This window comes from Silene latifolia, chromosome 10 (genome assembly GCF_048544455.1).
Source record: "Silene latifolia isolate original U9 population chromosome 10, ASM4854445v1, whole genome shotgun sequence".
NCBI lineage: Eukaryota > Viridiplantae > Streptophyta > Magnoliopsida > Caryophyllales > Caryophyllaceae > Silene > Silene latifolia.
The window spans coordinates 131135321-131152743 of NC_133535.1; positions in this window are offsets into that span (position 1 = coordinate 131135321).

Below are 17423 nucleotides of genomic sequence, written 5' to 3' on the forward strand. Positions count from 1 at the left end.
ACACATACTCCAACAATCTCCCACTTGTCCGAGACAAATGTACGTCACCAATTCTCTTGTCCTATTACAATCTCCCACTCAATGCAAGGTGTCTTGCAGGTCGTTCTTGCAAGTGATCATATCAAGAGTGGTTTCCTCGATCTGGAGAGTAACTGTCTGACGGGAATTATCTAGCGTAGATACCTTCCGAGCGTGGCCACGCATTTTCAGTTTACTACTACTCGAGTGGCCCTGATATTTTTAAATAGCCCTGACAAGGGGGTGGACAATTAAATTCATATCGCACTATTCCCTTTGTTTAGCCACAACTCATCATGACCCAAAAGATCCCCATTTGACCTCATTTACGAAAGTCGTAGAGCATAACTTAAAATCACTCAGAACTTGTATGTGCCAACTTGGGCGAATAGTCGTTAGTCAAAGAATTGACTCAAAAGAATACTATAGTAGCTCTCGCCACGACCAGACTATATAAATTACCAAAACTCTATTAGCGATCACTGCCCGACAGAGTGTCTCTTACAATCTGCCTATGTGATCGACTAGTCATCTCTTATGACCTTATGGCACTTGAACTTGCCATCAATCAACTCACACTCTAATCACTTAGAGATGTCACCTCAAGTAACTAGGGGCAATTACTATGTTAATCCAGTTCACTTTAATAGGGTTCAATATTGTCTTAACAACCTATTTGGATATAACAAAGCAATAGATGAGTTTAAGAAACTCAAACGATAAATGCGATTATCACATATGAATAGTCAATACCATATTACTACTTCATATCTTATAATCTAAAGTGTATATTTTACACATGTTAAAGTGCAATAAAAACTTGGTTAATAGACTTATCAAGTATCCACATAGTCTAACTTTATGAATTGTTTTTTCCTTCTTTCAATGTCATTTCTAATGTCATGAACTTTTCTAAGTACATATCTAGACTTCTTCTTAGACTTGGGCTCTTTAACTTGAAAGATGCTCCTACTGTCATCATATAACTTGTGATAAAATACTTGGTGGAAGGATCTACCTATAGTCCCTTTATGAACCACCTTATCACAATGTACTCAGACTCCATTTGTAGAACTTGCAATGGTTGATTCTAAAACATTTTTCTAGTCACTTACTCCTGAGTCAATAAAACTAACCTAGGATTTCAATAAATCTTTATAGCTTTAGAGACTAGAGTTTGTGTAACCCTTCAACACACAACATAGTATGTCATCCAAACACAAGAACGGATCCCCAGTTCTTTTCAGGAATTATAATGGATGTTCTTGAAGGCTTTCAAATGACCTTCATATGAAATAACTTGTCATTGACTCATTATGCTCCAAGCATATGATTCATCATGGCATGTGCATATATTGGTATACATGATCGTTCTAATGGGGGAAACATTAGCAATCGATTTTATGTGATCATCAACTCATTGGATTCAGTGAATGACTATGATTCTATCATAGTAATTCCACTTTCATCAATATGAATAACCTTCTCAACAAATGTTGATACTATACAGATAAAGAATCTTATCAACATAAGATACTTATCCAAGTGCCAATCTAAATTTCTCTATGTCATAATAGATTTGGAATTTTAGTATGCATCATGTCAACTTTCATCGAGAATTGAAAACCAAAACACTTCTTCATAGATGGTAGTGTCTCAATTCTTATACCATACACCCATGTGTATGGTGTATGATACTCCCACCCATGATCTTTTTTTATAGTAGTGGGTAGTTTTTAAATATTGTACTTTCATTTAAATGACTAAAAAATACTACTTAAAAAAATTAAAAAATTATACTAGTGTACATTTTTTTTACTCTATAAATAAAGATCATATTTGATATAGTTTGATGCTCATTTATGATATATAAATATATATTCACAAAATTAAGGTGACATATTCACATGTTGTATCTAGTGAATATGCAGTAATACCTTGTGAATGTAAAATTTATACGTTGTGAATATGATTATATATTGTGAAGGTAAAATTTATACATAAAATAATATGTAATTATGTTTTTTAATCTATGTTAGTGTGAATATGTATAGTTTTATTAAATGAATATGTATGATTAGCTTAGTGAATACATTTGTTATTCTTATGAATTGATAAGTTGTGAATATGTTTGTTAAACAACATGAATACTCTATATTAATTGTGTGAATATGTAAGCTTATTATGAGAATATGACTTTTAATTTAGGTGGGTATGTTAATTATATGATATGAATATCTCAGTCTTATAAATATATTATTACTTATGTAATGTCAATAAGTGAGTAGAATTAATATAAAATTATAAACACAAAAATATAGCAAATGTGATCTCTACTTATAGAGAAATGAAAATTATGAATAATGGTATAATTTTTATCTTTTTTTTTAATTTATAAAATATAAAATATAAAAGTATTAAAATGTAAATTTGAGTGAGAGTACCATGCACTATACACCTGGGAGCATGGTATAATTTACCAGTAGTATCAGCATGTCATTCTCAATGAGTAATATGACATTAACATAAAAGACAATTTCTCCCACTGAACTTCATGTCTAAACCTGGAAAGTTTTGACTCCCACTTAAATCCATGTACTCTCATGGCTTCTCGACAACTCGAGTGAAACCATTTTTCTTATCACATAATTGAAATGATCATTGCAATTTTTAAATGTTGTTTAAAACCTTGTGCTTATGTCATACACACACTCTTTTCTAAATACCTATTTAGAAATTGGTCTTAACTTGCTTATACACACTATGAGGTGTAGCAATGATGATATGGATCTTAGCATGGTTACATTTTAACTTAGCTTTATAGATAACTTTAATGTCTATTTATGCAACTCTTATGCACAGATTTCACTTTGGTTCATTAGGCTCTTATGTAAAATTGAATTGAAATTACTTGATACAACCACTTCATAATCTTTATTGAAGAACAGTTTCTTTTGTTCTCCTCGAGTCTTGAGTTTGACCTAAGAAGCTACTTTCTTTTGGTCTCCTCACTAGTCTTGAATTTAACCTAAGAAGCTTTCTTTTGGTCTCCTCACTAATCTTGAGTTTAACCTAAGAAGCTTTCTTTTGGTCTCCTCACTAGTCTTGAGTTTAACCTAATAAGCTTTCTTTTGGTCTCCTCACTAGTCTTGAGTTTAACCTAATAAGCTTTCTTTTGGTCTCTTCACTAGTCTTGAGTTTGTTGTCAATTTTCTCCCACTCTATCTTTTGAAAAATACATCTATTTTTCTCGAAAGATAGCTATATAAGCAACAAACAATTTGATACTCAAACTTGTGAAAGAAGAAAATATCGCACATTATCACCTTAATAGATGACCCTCTTGTAATGACATCGTAATCTAGTGGTAAGATAAACTAGCCTTGATAAAATAAAGGATTGGATTCATATCCATGTCTTATACAATTTTAGGGTCTTAAGCCCTCCCATAGCTCATATGGAGTCTTATAAGTGGTTACAAGTCTTAGTTATAAGTGGTGTTTTCAATTGGCTTATAAAATTCCCTACCTTGAGTTCAAATAACTCTATTTGACTTTACAATCGTTCTTTCTTATGTCAAATAAGATGTGATATTTAGTCATAAAAGCATAAGAGGGAATCAAATTCATGGCTTATGAACTTATTACAATGATCCAATCGTTGTAATTCTTTTATGATCAATTTAAGTCAAATTAATTTATGTTTTTGATGTAAAAAGTGTATAATGACAAGTTTTTAGAACAAAGGAAATTCCATAAACCGAATGACTTGAGTTGAAAGCCAAGTCATTAAAATTCATACAACCATTGTTTGCGTAATGTAAATAAAACAAATTTCCATGTCCAACACGGAAATCAAAAGAAGTTCTAAAACAATAAGTCAAAATACAATAATACTTAGAAGACAATACAAAATAAAAGCCAAGCTTCCATAGGTCTTCTACTATGAGCGGCTACCCTAGCATCTCTTGTTGAAGATTTTCCTCAAGCTTGTTTGTCCTTGCCTTTGTCTTTGTCCACATGCCCTATATTACATTAAAGGGGGTGAGAATCACAACTTGTATCTAAATAACAAAATTGGGATTTATATCAATAACACAATAGATTAGAGAATTTATTACCTACTGGAGTCACAATCCAGCTTTGACATCTCCTAGATACTTCGGGCAATTACGTTTCCAATGGCCCGTACCACAACAATAATGACACTTATCCTCGGAAGAAGCGCCCTTTTTGGGCTTGGATGAGCTATTCCCAATAGCTTTCCCTTTGCCCTTGTTGGGAGTGGGTTTCTTACCCTTGCTAGCGCTTTTCTTGAATTTCCCTTTGCTCTTATTATTAATATTGAGCACATCCTTGGTCGTATTCACATTAAGACTCATATCTCTCTCGGCTTTTACAAGTTGTGCAATTCATGGAGAGAGGTTTTCATGTTTTGCATATTTTAGTTTACCCTAAACTGAACATATGCTTTGATGCGATTCAAGGAATGGAACACTCGGTCAATAACGAGTTATTCGAGAATTTCAACCCTTTGCAATTTGAGCGTCTCAACATGCTCAATCAATTTGAGCACATAAGGGCTAATCTTTTGACCCTCTTTGATGTTGAGCTCAAAGAATGCGGAGGCCGCCTCATATTTGATGATCCTAGGAGCTTGTGAAAACATGGTCACAAGCTTGGTGTGATCTCATAGGCGATGCCTATCTTAATAGCACTCTTTTGGAGATCGGCTTTCATAGAGAAGATCAAGACATTCTTGATCGCGGCCGATTCTTTTAGGTAAGACTCATAAGCCTCCCTAACCGCGGCGGATGACCTAGTAGCAGGTGTAGCGGGAGAGGTTTCGGTAAGGTAACGAAGCTTGTCATCACCTTCCGCGGCCAAGCGGAGTTGTGCATCCCAATCGGCAAAGGTAGTCCCATTCTTTTCAAGTTTACATCGATCCATAAAGGATCGGAGCCAAGAAGCATTGGGGAGTGGTGGAGCGGTTCCACTAGTGGAAGCGGATGAAATCGGAGTTGTCATTGCAAATTAATCAAATTGACTACAAAAAGGAAATGAAGGAAACAATTAACATTTATCATTTTACTTGTAAACATATTTAGGGTCTTTTGCCAATATAGCCATTTGGTCTAAACTATTTACCATAATGACCATATGACCATTATATTTACCAAGATGACCATATAACAAAGTAATATATGACTATAAATATTAACTAACCATAATATCCAATAAATGAAGAAATGATTCACTTTCATAATATATGAAAATTATTCTTAAATAATCTTTTTTACAAATTGAAATTATCTTAAAAATCAATATTAATAGTAGCCACAAGATTAGAAATACTATACTTACATTGTTGATAGCGCTTTGACAATTAGAAAGAAAATTGCATGTTTTTTATTTAGCTTTTTAGTTTTTTTTAATGCATGTTCTTATTTTTTATAAACAATATTTTATAATATTGCACGTTTTTTTGAAACTTTTAAGAAAAATTCATAGGGCTTTAATCAAAAGTGAAAAATAGATTCATGGGTCAATAGATAATTTTCTGAAAATAATATTGAATATTGAAATATTGATATTTTTCAATTTTGTAGAATTTTTTCATAGTTTAGTTTATATTGTATTATTTTGAGGGAATATAAATAAATTTGAAAAAAAAAAGTTGTTTAGCTTTTTTTTTATGGCAACTTTATAACTTAGGTGGTCATTTTGGTAATTAGATTTACAAAATGGTTATTTTGGAAAATAGTTTGAGTTAAACGGCTATTTTGACAAAAGACCCACATATTTAACAACGTTTTAAAATTATGCATTTATATAATGACCTCGCACCTAAATTATATAAATGATCCTGAGATCCATCTTTATACAAACATGGGCACGGGAAACCGATATATCCCATACTTGCATAAATTTGGTGAATTAACTCCTTTAATTGATTCTACTATAGAATTCTCGGTCGATGTATTTCATAAATTCCATCTCTAGCCCCGGAACATAAGACTAGTCTTTATATCCCGTTGAGTCCAACCAAATTTCGCGTGTAATAACGTTTTATTACCCCACTTACCCAATGAAAATTGAAAGTACCCCGGGAAACCGAATCTACCCCACATGTCAAAGGGATTCATGAGTCCTACTATTTGGTAAGGCTAATCTCAATTTTAAATATGTGTGAGGTCTTGTTGATTTATTATATATCATCTTTAAGTGAACTAAGTCGATGAATACTCGATAATTATAATTGACAATAGTCGATAAGACGATAAAATATGCATGTGAAGTTATGACGATTTGGCAATGCATGCAAACATATAAAGCAAACAAATAAAGAAAAGTAAAATTCCTAGTATGGCCTTTCCTAAAATAGAAAATCTTATATTCTATTACATATTCGAAAACCAACTCCTTTGGTCCCTTGAATCTTCATGTGACACGTCTCCCAAGGATAAACACCGTCTTGATCGGAACTCCTTTCCGAATGACACCGTCTTTAGGAAACTCCGGAATTACAAATAATTAAATAATAAAATGTACATTGCATTTCCTATTATATATTTGTAAAATAAAATCTAATAAAAATCAAATAAAATTGATACGAGATCACAATAAATTACAATCGAATCAATATTCCCTTATATTAGGGGTAATATCGATTAAAAAATTAAGGTCATACTAAGATAAAATTACATAATTCAAAATTATATAAATAAAATATGACATTCATCAATGAAATATGCAGCATTAAAATATGTATCTAACATGCCAAGTTATGTGCCAAATCGCCCTATTTAAACTTTTATCGTAAATATAATCCGGTTTTATGGTTATTCGCGATTTTTAACTTATTAAAATCATAAAATAATACTAAAATCTAATTTTAGTCCAAGTTAATTATCCTAACCTTTTAGGACTCAAAAATTAGTCATTACTCAAATTTTGACAATAATTCAACTTGATTTAACATTTATGCTCATAATAGACCTTAAAATCATAACTTTTTATGAAATAAATCCAAATTAAATTACAATAATTTCAAAATTTGAATTTTAAATTTTTTAAAATTCTGGAATAATTCTATGATACTCATAATGTCAAAAAATAAGGTTAAAATTTTCGAATTTATTTCGAGAAAATATAGTTGCGATTTATCGGTTTTATCAAATAAAACATCTAAGGCATATGAAAATTAATCTAATCAATGTTCCAACTTTATATCTGATATGTGGGATAATAAAGCAACCTAAAATAATTTTCTCATGCCATGTAATTCATTTTAGCTATTTTTTGCTAAAATAGTCTCTATTTATGTCATTTTTACACTAAAAATTCATAAATAATGCAAAATGATTCAAGTTAATCTCAAATTTTATACACAGTGAGTAAATGTGCATGTGACAACATATTAAAATTTTATGGCTTGTTTCGAAGTTTAACTATTTTTAACCATTTTAATTCCATTAATTCCATTTTTATCACATAAAAATTATAAATCATGCACAATAAATCAAATTTATACGAAATTTTACATACAATAAGTAAAATATGTATGTGAGGTTATATAAAAATTTTAAGGTCAGAAACAAAGTCTAACTATTTTTAGCATTTTAAATACCATTTTATACATAAAAATTGTAATTAAATCACTAAAAATCATTAAAATGAGCCAAAAAATACCATAAATTATCAAAAGGACCTAAATATATTATAGGACCAGAATATATAACATGAAAAAAATTTTGTGACTTTATAATATAAATTACAAAATCTCTAGTTTTATATGTTATACATTTAACTCGGAAAAACAGTAAACCGATTATGCATGCAACAACCTAAGCTCATGATACCACTTAAAAGGACTCAAAACCCTCTAATTAAACTATTTTAATTATTGATCTAAATTTCTCATTGATTTAGATGATGATCTAGTGCATGCATAACATAATATAAAATAGAAATGTAAGAACAATGTTCCTTACATTTGTAGAAATCGGTTTAGGGCACAAGTGAGGACTCATTCCCACACTTGTTCTTGAGCTACAAGTTTATGGATGATCCTCCAAAATCCCCATAGTAGAGATTCTCCTCTTGATGACACCAAGACTACCCCTTAATTCTAATTATATATTAACTAGATATAATTATTAGAAACCTTAAAATTTAATCTTAATATTATTTTATTACTACTTTAGTAACCTTAAATAAATTATATTTTGAACAATTATAATCTAAAACTTAATTTTAGAGAGAATGTGAGAGATGTGAATAATGTAAGAATGAATTGAAGAGAATAAGAACAATTCTTATTCTTGTAGTGGGGGAGGAAACTGGTGGGAGGGAATGGTCTAAGGACCCAATGCATGCCCTTCAACTTTTTAGAGTTGTTCTTCTCAAAATAAACTAGGGTGTAGTTTAGGTTATAATGGTAATCATTGTATTTTCTATAATTAAAAAAAAATTAACCATTTCACCCTAATTACCTCTAAAACCCGGTCCCCATAGGTAATATTGATTCCATTTTATTTTTGTCAATTGTCATTTTGTCATATAATGTGTAACATATAACATGTAACATGTAACATGTTCTTAATAATATTAATGCATATTTAACAATTAAAGATCATTACATATATTAATTCAATTATATATAATAATTGACTAGTAATTCATAATCACAAGTATATAAAATGGTTCATGTTAATATAATCTACAACATATTGTAATTATAATTAACCAATCATTCTTAATTTAATTGTTTCACAAACAAAGTTTTAGTAATATAATATTTTAATTACTAAAACGAATCTCATTTAATCGAATTACAATAAGATTTATATTCTTACTCACGTATGTAAATTGTTCAATTTTAAAGAATTAATTAATCTGTATCAATATACAATTATTAATTTATCTATTAAGGGAATCATCATTTAGGTGTGACCTTAAGGGATCAACTGATCACCACCGCCAAACGACAGTAATGTCAAACTCTAGTCAGCCAATTATTACCGATTAATGTTGATCAGTTGACTTATTTATAAATAAATCATCCTTTTACGTATTCTTATCACGAGTTTCAATAATGTGATCGCACTATTGTTGAAGACACATACTCCAACAGAATTATCATAGGTCAGTGTCAAGAGGAGGATTCAGAATTATCTTGCAAATCGCCAGCAGTAAACAATTAAATCCGTCTTCAAAATAGAGAAAATGGTAATTTGAGGAAAGTAATTTGTGAGATGGAGAATTGGAAATTTTAAGGTTGGTATTTATTAAGGTTTAATGGAAAAGAAGAGAAGAGATAGGAAGCAGGAAATTGTAGAGCAGAAACCAAGAGCTTGAGGAGCTGAGCTTCAATGGTGTTTCATCTTCATTTTTTATTGATCAAGTTTCGAAACTATGGTAAAGAATGATAAGATGATATGTCAATGTTTAAGTTTGGTCGGTTATTATAGTTTTTAACTATTGTGTTATAAGGTTATATTATTGTACTTCCTCCATTTCCATAAGATCTACCCATTTTCCATATTGGGCCAACCCACTATGATCTACCCATTTGCTTTATTTCTATTTTTGGGTATAACAAATGACCAAACAATCCTTATTGACAATGCATATTTACAAAAAATGCCATCACTTAACCCATCTAATTTCCACCTAATCTCTATTAACTTACCTAATTACTCCCTCCCTTTTTTTCATTTCCCACGGAATATTGATATACCCCCCCCCTTTAACACATTCAATTTTCCAACTTCCATCTCCCTCTCATAACTCCTCTCTAGAATATTTCCAAAAAAAAACCCTAGATCTAATCCTCTCAACCTCCCATTTTCATTCCGCCGTTACTCATTCCTCTTCCTCTCTACCTCTCTCTAGATCTCGTCCTCTCCATCTCTCTCTAGATCTCCTCCTTCTTCATATCTCTTCCAAATTAATCTATGTCCGGCAAATTACCTGCTTATATATCTTCAAAAAATCACAAAAAAGTTCCCAAATCTCAGACTTCCTACCATGAATCTCTAAATCACTGTTGATTTGTCGACAAAATCAAATAAATTCAAGATATTTTGTGACAAGTACTTAGAAAAGGGGAAAAATTGCTAACAAATGGAGGTTCATTTCTACTACTTCTACTTTTATTCTTTATTTAAATGTTTTTTTAGTTGTTTTGTTTTCTTTGTTGATGAGTTAGTTTTTCTGGTTAGTTTTGATGGTTAGATTTGATGATTTGTTTGGATTGTTTGTTCTGATAGTTTGTTCTGATGGGGTGTTCTGATGTTTGTTCTGTGGTGTTGGAAATTGGACTGTTCTCGTGGCTTAGGTGTTTTGTTTAGGTTTGGATACCTTCTGTGGGTGTTTAGGGTGCTCTGATGGGTTAGTTTTGATGGTTAGATTTGATGATTTGTTTGGATTGTTTGTTCTGATAGTTTGTTCTGATGGGGTGTTCTGATGTTTGTTCTGTGGTGTTGGAAATTGGACTGTTCTCGTGGCTTAGGTGTTTTGTTTAGGTTTGGATACCTTCTGTGGGTGTTTGGGGTGCTCTGATGGGTTAGTTTTGATGGTTAGATTTGATGATTTGTTTGGTTGGTTTGTTCTGATAGTTTGTTCTGATGGGGTGTTCTGATGTTTGTTCTGAGGTGTTGGTAATTGGACTGTTCTCGTGGCTTAGTTGTCTTGTTTAGGTCTTGGATACCTTCTGTGGGTGTTGGTTATTGTTGTTGGTAACATTGCTTACATGTACTTCCTCCATTTCCATATGATGGTACTCATACCTCAGTGAAGGTCATTACTAGACTGAGAGGTAAATGTTTGTTACTCCTTCACTCATCATATGACCCTAAAGTAAGGGCTCCATGTTTGTTGCTACTAATGTCACCATTAGATGTAGCCATGTTGAGTTACCCTTATTATTAGGTTGACCCATATTTGCTGCCACCAAGAGGCAATACATGTTGAGTTACTCTGTTTATTTTAATTCTTGAGGTTCCATGTTTTGTTTCTTCTTGATGAGGCACTTATGTGTGGTCAGTTACTCAATGACGAAAATGTGCTTGCTAAGAGTAACAAGGAATTAATCACTGAACTTAAAATGTCATTAACTTGCCATTACAAACTGATTGCTTACATAGTTCATATGTCACCAAAATAGAGTCTTACAAAGTTCAGTAACATTAATTAAAAACATGTAGATACTGATGTTTGATTGATAAACTGTCATGCCTAAAACAGTTTTGATGGCAGTTTCTCATTCAAACAACAACCAACCATGGTTGTTCAAAAGGGGACTTGGATGCCTAGATCTAACATTAATTGAAAACATGTAGATTCTGATGTTTGATTGATAAACTCTCATGCCTAAAACAGTTTTGATGACAGTTTCTCATTTAAAAAACAACTAACCAAGGTTGTTCAAAAGGGGACTTGGATGCCTAAATCTAACATTAATTGATCTAAATCACTCATGAGTCCACAAGTTATTAAAAACTGAATGCATTCCTTCACCAAATCTGTGGGATTTATCTGTATGCATCCCTTTAAATATAAGGACTATAACGAATTAATCATGATGAAAGCATGTCATAAAATTTATTGCATAAACAAAAAGGGTAAAGAGATGACGAAATAACCTTCGGTCCTAGCTAATTCGGCCTATGAACAATATCACAATGATATTCTCCTATCAGTTGCACCCAAGATACACCGAGAAAAGCCCTTTGATTTTGCTAGAATCGATTCCTAAATTTTCTGAAAAATTTTAGGTTATTTTTGTGTTTTTTCTGATGAGAGGAGGCAAGAAGCAGTGAAAAATTAGGTTAGGATTATTAGGGTAGAACAATGAGCTCCCTCTTCCTCTTATTCTAACCGAAAAAGAGGAGTGAATGGGGAGATATTTTTACCCTCCTAATTTTCGGCCCAATGCTAACCGAAATAAGAGAGATCCATTTCTCTTTTTTCGGTTTTTCCAAAAATGTATAAAATGTGTTAAATTGTCATCTAGTGAGGATCGAACCCATGACCTCTTGGTTTGAGTACCCTCACTATTACCACTATGACACATTCATCTTGTTGATATTAAATATAACCGATTACATTTAATTACGAATTAACAGATTAATTCGTCCAAGTTAACATTACATACATTTAATTAAATATAACTTATTATATTCAATTTACGAATTGATAGTTAATTCGTCTCAACTAATATTATTTAATCTTCATTAATAATTGTCTCATCAACACATTGACTAACTGTTTAGTCATATAAGGCATCAATGTTATTATATTTCTATAATCACATCTCTCAAACACATCCTATAGGTGTGACGTTTAGGGACCAGTTGATCACCGCGACACCGCCATCTGTATGATAATAACGTCAAACTTTCTAGCAAGCCAACCGTTATTAGGTAATCGTTAATCAACTGATTAAAATACGAAGTATAACCTTGTGAACCTTTAAGAGATTTATTAATGTTATCACACTAATTTGTGGAGGACACAAGCTCCAACAAACTCCCACTTGTCCTCACAAGTGTATGTGCGATAACCGATTCTCATATCCTAAAATTTCTCCCACTCAATGTAAAACAATTTGCAAATCCGTATTCACAAAGGTCGTATTTTACAAGCGATCATCATCAAGAGTGGTTTCCCCGACTAGAGAGTAACTTAACTGATAAACGAATCATCATTCGAGCATGGCCATGCATTTCAGTTACAACTCCTCGAGTGGCCCTGAGAAATAACTATACCTGATAAGGGTTGGATATTTTCCTCAACTCGAATCCTGCAGATGTAAGCACAGTATGAAATGACCCAGAAAAAATCTACTTAGCCTCTAATTACGGCAGACCGTGAGAAAGAAACCAAAGTCACCCAAAAACTGCCTTAATCTCAAGAGACAGTCGATAGTCAAAAGAATCAACTCTAGGAACACAATGGATGTCCTATCCACGACCTGGCACCGAATGTTTTTTAAACATTTAGGACTCCATTACGTTGTCACAAAAAGTTGTCCTACGAGGTATCGTTATAATCTCGCATCTGTGATCGATCAGTCATCCGTTTGACTTATGGCTCGTTGAACCCACCATCAATCGACTGCACAATATAATAGCCGGAGTTATCAGCTCAAATTGGCGATTACGGACCAAAACAAATATAATGTAATTCAGTTCACTTTGTGGCGTTCAATGTTGTCAGTACAATCCACATGAAAAACAAAATATTATAAAAATGATGGAAGTTATAAATAGTTTATGAAAAAGATAACGTATCGAATTCATAATCAACTACTATAACTCAGGTACACGTTTAATTCTCATGAAAATAACGTGCCCTCCATGCTTATCATATTTCAATGGCTCAGTAGTAGAATCTGCTACAACTTCCTGTTTGGAACTATTCTAGCTGACCGCAGCACCATTAAGAGTAACAACGAATCTAGACTGAGATTTCTAATCATCTCGATCCGTTTGGAAGCTAGCATCTGCGTAACCGATTGCACATAGCTTAGTATCTCCTCCATAAATCAATACCCTATCCTTACTCCTCCGTAGGTACTTGAGGATATTTTTAACAGCTATCCAATGTGTTTCACCTGGATTCTTTTAGTACCGACTCGTCATACTTAATGCATATGCCACGTCTAGACGTGTGCATATCATGGCATACATGATTGATCCTATTGCAGATGCATAAGAAACACGACTCATGCGCTCAATCCCTTCAGGCGTCGTGGGTGACTGAGACTTGCTCAACTGCATCCCAGACGTCATTGGAAGGTTCCCCTTCTTGGAGTTGGTCATGCTAAAACTCTCAAGAATCTTATCCAAATAAGACTCCTGACTAAGTGATAACGTCCGTCGTGATCTATCTCGGTAGATACGGATTCCCAAAACGCGTTGTGCCTCACCCAGATCTTTCATCTGGAAATGGTTCTTCAACCATCCTTTAACCGAAGATAGGAGAGGAATGTCATTCCCAATCAAGAGTATGTCATCGACATACAATATCAAGAATACAATCTTACTCCCACTCGACTTGGTATATAAGCATGGTTCCTCGACCGATCGATTAAAACCATACTCTTTTATCACCTGGTCGAAACGATGATTCCAACTCCGAGAAGCTTGCTTAAGTCCATAAATGGAACGCTTAAGCTTGCATACTTTCTTAGGATGTTCAGGATCTATGAAACCTTCGGGTTGCACCATGTACAACTCTTCCTCCAAATAACCGTTTAAGAAGGCGGTTTTTACATCCATTTGCCAAATTTCATAGTCATGAAAGGCGGCAATCGCTAAGATTGTCCGAATGGAACGTAGCATGACTACAGGTGCAAAAATCTCATCATAATGCAATCCGTGCACTTGAGTGAAACCTTTTGCCACTAGTCGTGCCTTATAGGTATCTGGTTGCGCGTCTACAGAACGCTTTATTTTGTAAAGCCATTTGCACTGTTGAGGTTTTACCTTATTAGGTAAATCAACTAGATTCCATACGTTATTCTCATACATGGAGTCCATCTCGGATTGCATGGCTTCGAGCCATAGCTTTGAGTCGGGACAGGTCATGGCACCTTTATAGGTAGCGGGTTTATTACTCTCCAGGAGTAAAACGTCATTCTCCTCGACCATACTAATGTATCTGTCCGGAGGATTAGAGACTCTACCCGACCTCCTAGGTTCCTCAGGAATATTAACCGTATCATCAGTTGGAGGAACAACTTCCTCTATCTGTTCCTCGGTTGTTGGTTCTGGAACCTCCGACAGCTCGAAGGTTCTATTACTTGTCTTGTTCTCGAGAAATTCTTTCTCTAAGAACGTCGCACTAGCCGCAACAAAAACTCGATGTTCGGTAGGCGAATATAAGTAATGACCAAATGTTCGTTTTGGATAACCTATAAAGTATGTCTTGACCGATCGCGGGCCGAGCTTATCCTCGTGTCTCCACTTGACATAAGCCTCGCAGCCCCAAACCCGAATAAAGGACAAGTTAGGGACCGTTCCCTTCCACATTTCATATGGAGTCTTGTCGACAGCTTTAGTCGGACTTCGGTTAAGTATAAGAGTAGCTGACAAAAGAGCATAACCCCATAATGAATCAGGCACTACCGTGTGACTCATCATGGATTGAACCATATCCAGTAAGGTTCGATTTCTCCGTTCGGACACACCATTTAATTGAGGTGTTCCAGGTGGAGTTAACTATAGTACGATTCCACAGTCTTTAAGGTGTTGATCAAACTCATTTGAAAGATATTCGCCACCCCGATCTGAATGGAGTGCTTTAACCTTTCTACCCAGTTGGTTCTGAACCCTGATCTGGTATTCCTTGAATTTCTCAAAAGACTCACTTTTATGCTTCATTAAGTAGACATATCCGTATCTACTCAAATCGTCCGTGAAAGTGATAAAATATCTATAGCCATCTCTAGCGGTAATTGACATAGGTCCACAAACATCAGTATGTATGAGTCCTAATAGGTCACTAGCGCGCATTCCAACACCTTTGAAGGAAATTCGAGTCATATTGCCAATGAGACATGATTCACACGTGCCATATGTAGAAAATTCGAATGCGGGAATAGTCCCATTATCGACGAGTTTCTTTACGCGTTTCTCATTTATGTGTCCCATTCGACAATGCCATAGATAGGTTTGATCTTTATCATCAACCTTTAATTTCTTATTATTAATGTGTAATTATTCCGTGGTTTGATCTAAGATGTAAATTCCATTCATGGAAACTGCTTTGCCATAAATCATTTCATAAAAAGAAAATACAGCTATTATCCTTTATTGAAAATGCAAAACTGTCTTTAGCAAGTACAGAAACTGAAATAATGTTCTTAGATAAACTGGGTAAATAGTAACAGTTATAAATATAACTCAAAACCACTAGGGAGTTGGATTACTTATGTTCCCTTCGAGACTGCAGCAACTCGTGCTCCATTCCCGACTCGCAGGTCCACAACTCCACATCACCCTTTTCGAGATGCATGATGTTCTTTAGGTCCTGCAAATAATTACACAGATGAGAACCACAACCAGTATCAAGTACCCAAGTTCCGAAACTTGCATGGTTTATCTCAATCATATGAATATAAGATGACATACCAACAGGAACGACGCGGCCTGCTTTTATGTCCTCACGGTACACGGGACAGTTCCTCCTCCAATGTCCAGTCTTGTGACAATGGTGGCACTCAATGTCACCGCCCTTGCTCTTTGTCTTGCCCTGTGAGCCACTAGTCTCACCAGGCCCACTCTTACCGTTTCCTGTCTTCTTGAACTTTGGCTTACCTACAGCTAGGTCGCCATGAGCCTTGCCCTTACCTTTACTTTTATTGGAAATCATGAGAACATCCTGCTTCATGCTCCCACTCAATTTCATATCCTTCTCGGTCTGTACAAGAAGGGAGTGTAGCTCATGAGGACTCTTTTTTAAGTCATTCATGTAGTAGTTCGCCCTGAAAAGGGCAAAACCATCATGAAGAGAATGAAGCATTCGGTCAATGACAATGCTCTCACTGATTTTGCAATTAAGTGCCTCCAATTTCTCGACATTCTCAATCATGTTAAGAATGTGTGGGCTAACCGGTTGGCCCTTTTGGAGTTTCGCATCAAAGAAGCGACATGTATGCTCATAAGCAACGATTCTCGGTGCCTTTGAGAATTCGTTAGTGAGCGTGGTGAAAATCTTGTTTGCACCTTGGGCAATGAAGCGTCTCTGCAAATTGGTTTCCATTGCAAAGATGAGTACGTTCTTTATCGCACCCGCTTCCATAACGAAATCACTATAAGCGAGTGACTCGTTGACTCCTACATTGGGGAACTGGTTTACCGGTATTGGCTCGATTAAGTACTGAGCATACCGTCGCAATGACAACATTCCGTAGTCTTTGCCTCCCGATCCGCAAAGTTGGACCCGTCATTTTTCAGACGTGTGAACTGATTCATGTTGTCCATAAAAACTTTCAGCCAGGACGCGCGATCAAGTGTGGCACTTGTCATTGAGATTTCGTTATTTCCAGCCATTTGTTGTAACAGTAAAATTAACGTGTTCTACACTGCGAAAAGAAAATTGAATAATAAGCCTATGCATCGATTTGATTTTTAAGTCTAATGCAATCTTTTGTTATAACGCGAAGACTCATGCATTTATACAATTGACCTTCCTCAAGAATTATATAAATGATCCCAAGACTCAATTTCTGTAAATTGATAAGCCCACCTCTTGGCTAATTCTACCTTTAGAATTCTTGGTCGATAAATTTCTGTAAATTCTATCTTTAGTCCATTATAATCACGAGAAACTCTTCGGATTATAATGTTGAGATAAACTAAGTCAACACAAATTACTTACCCAACGTAGAAGGGG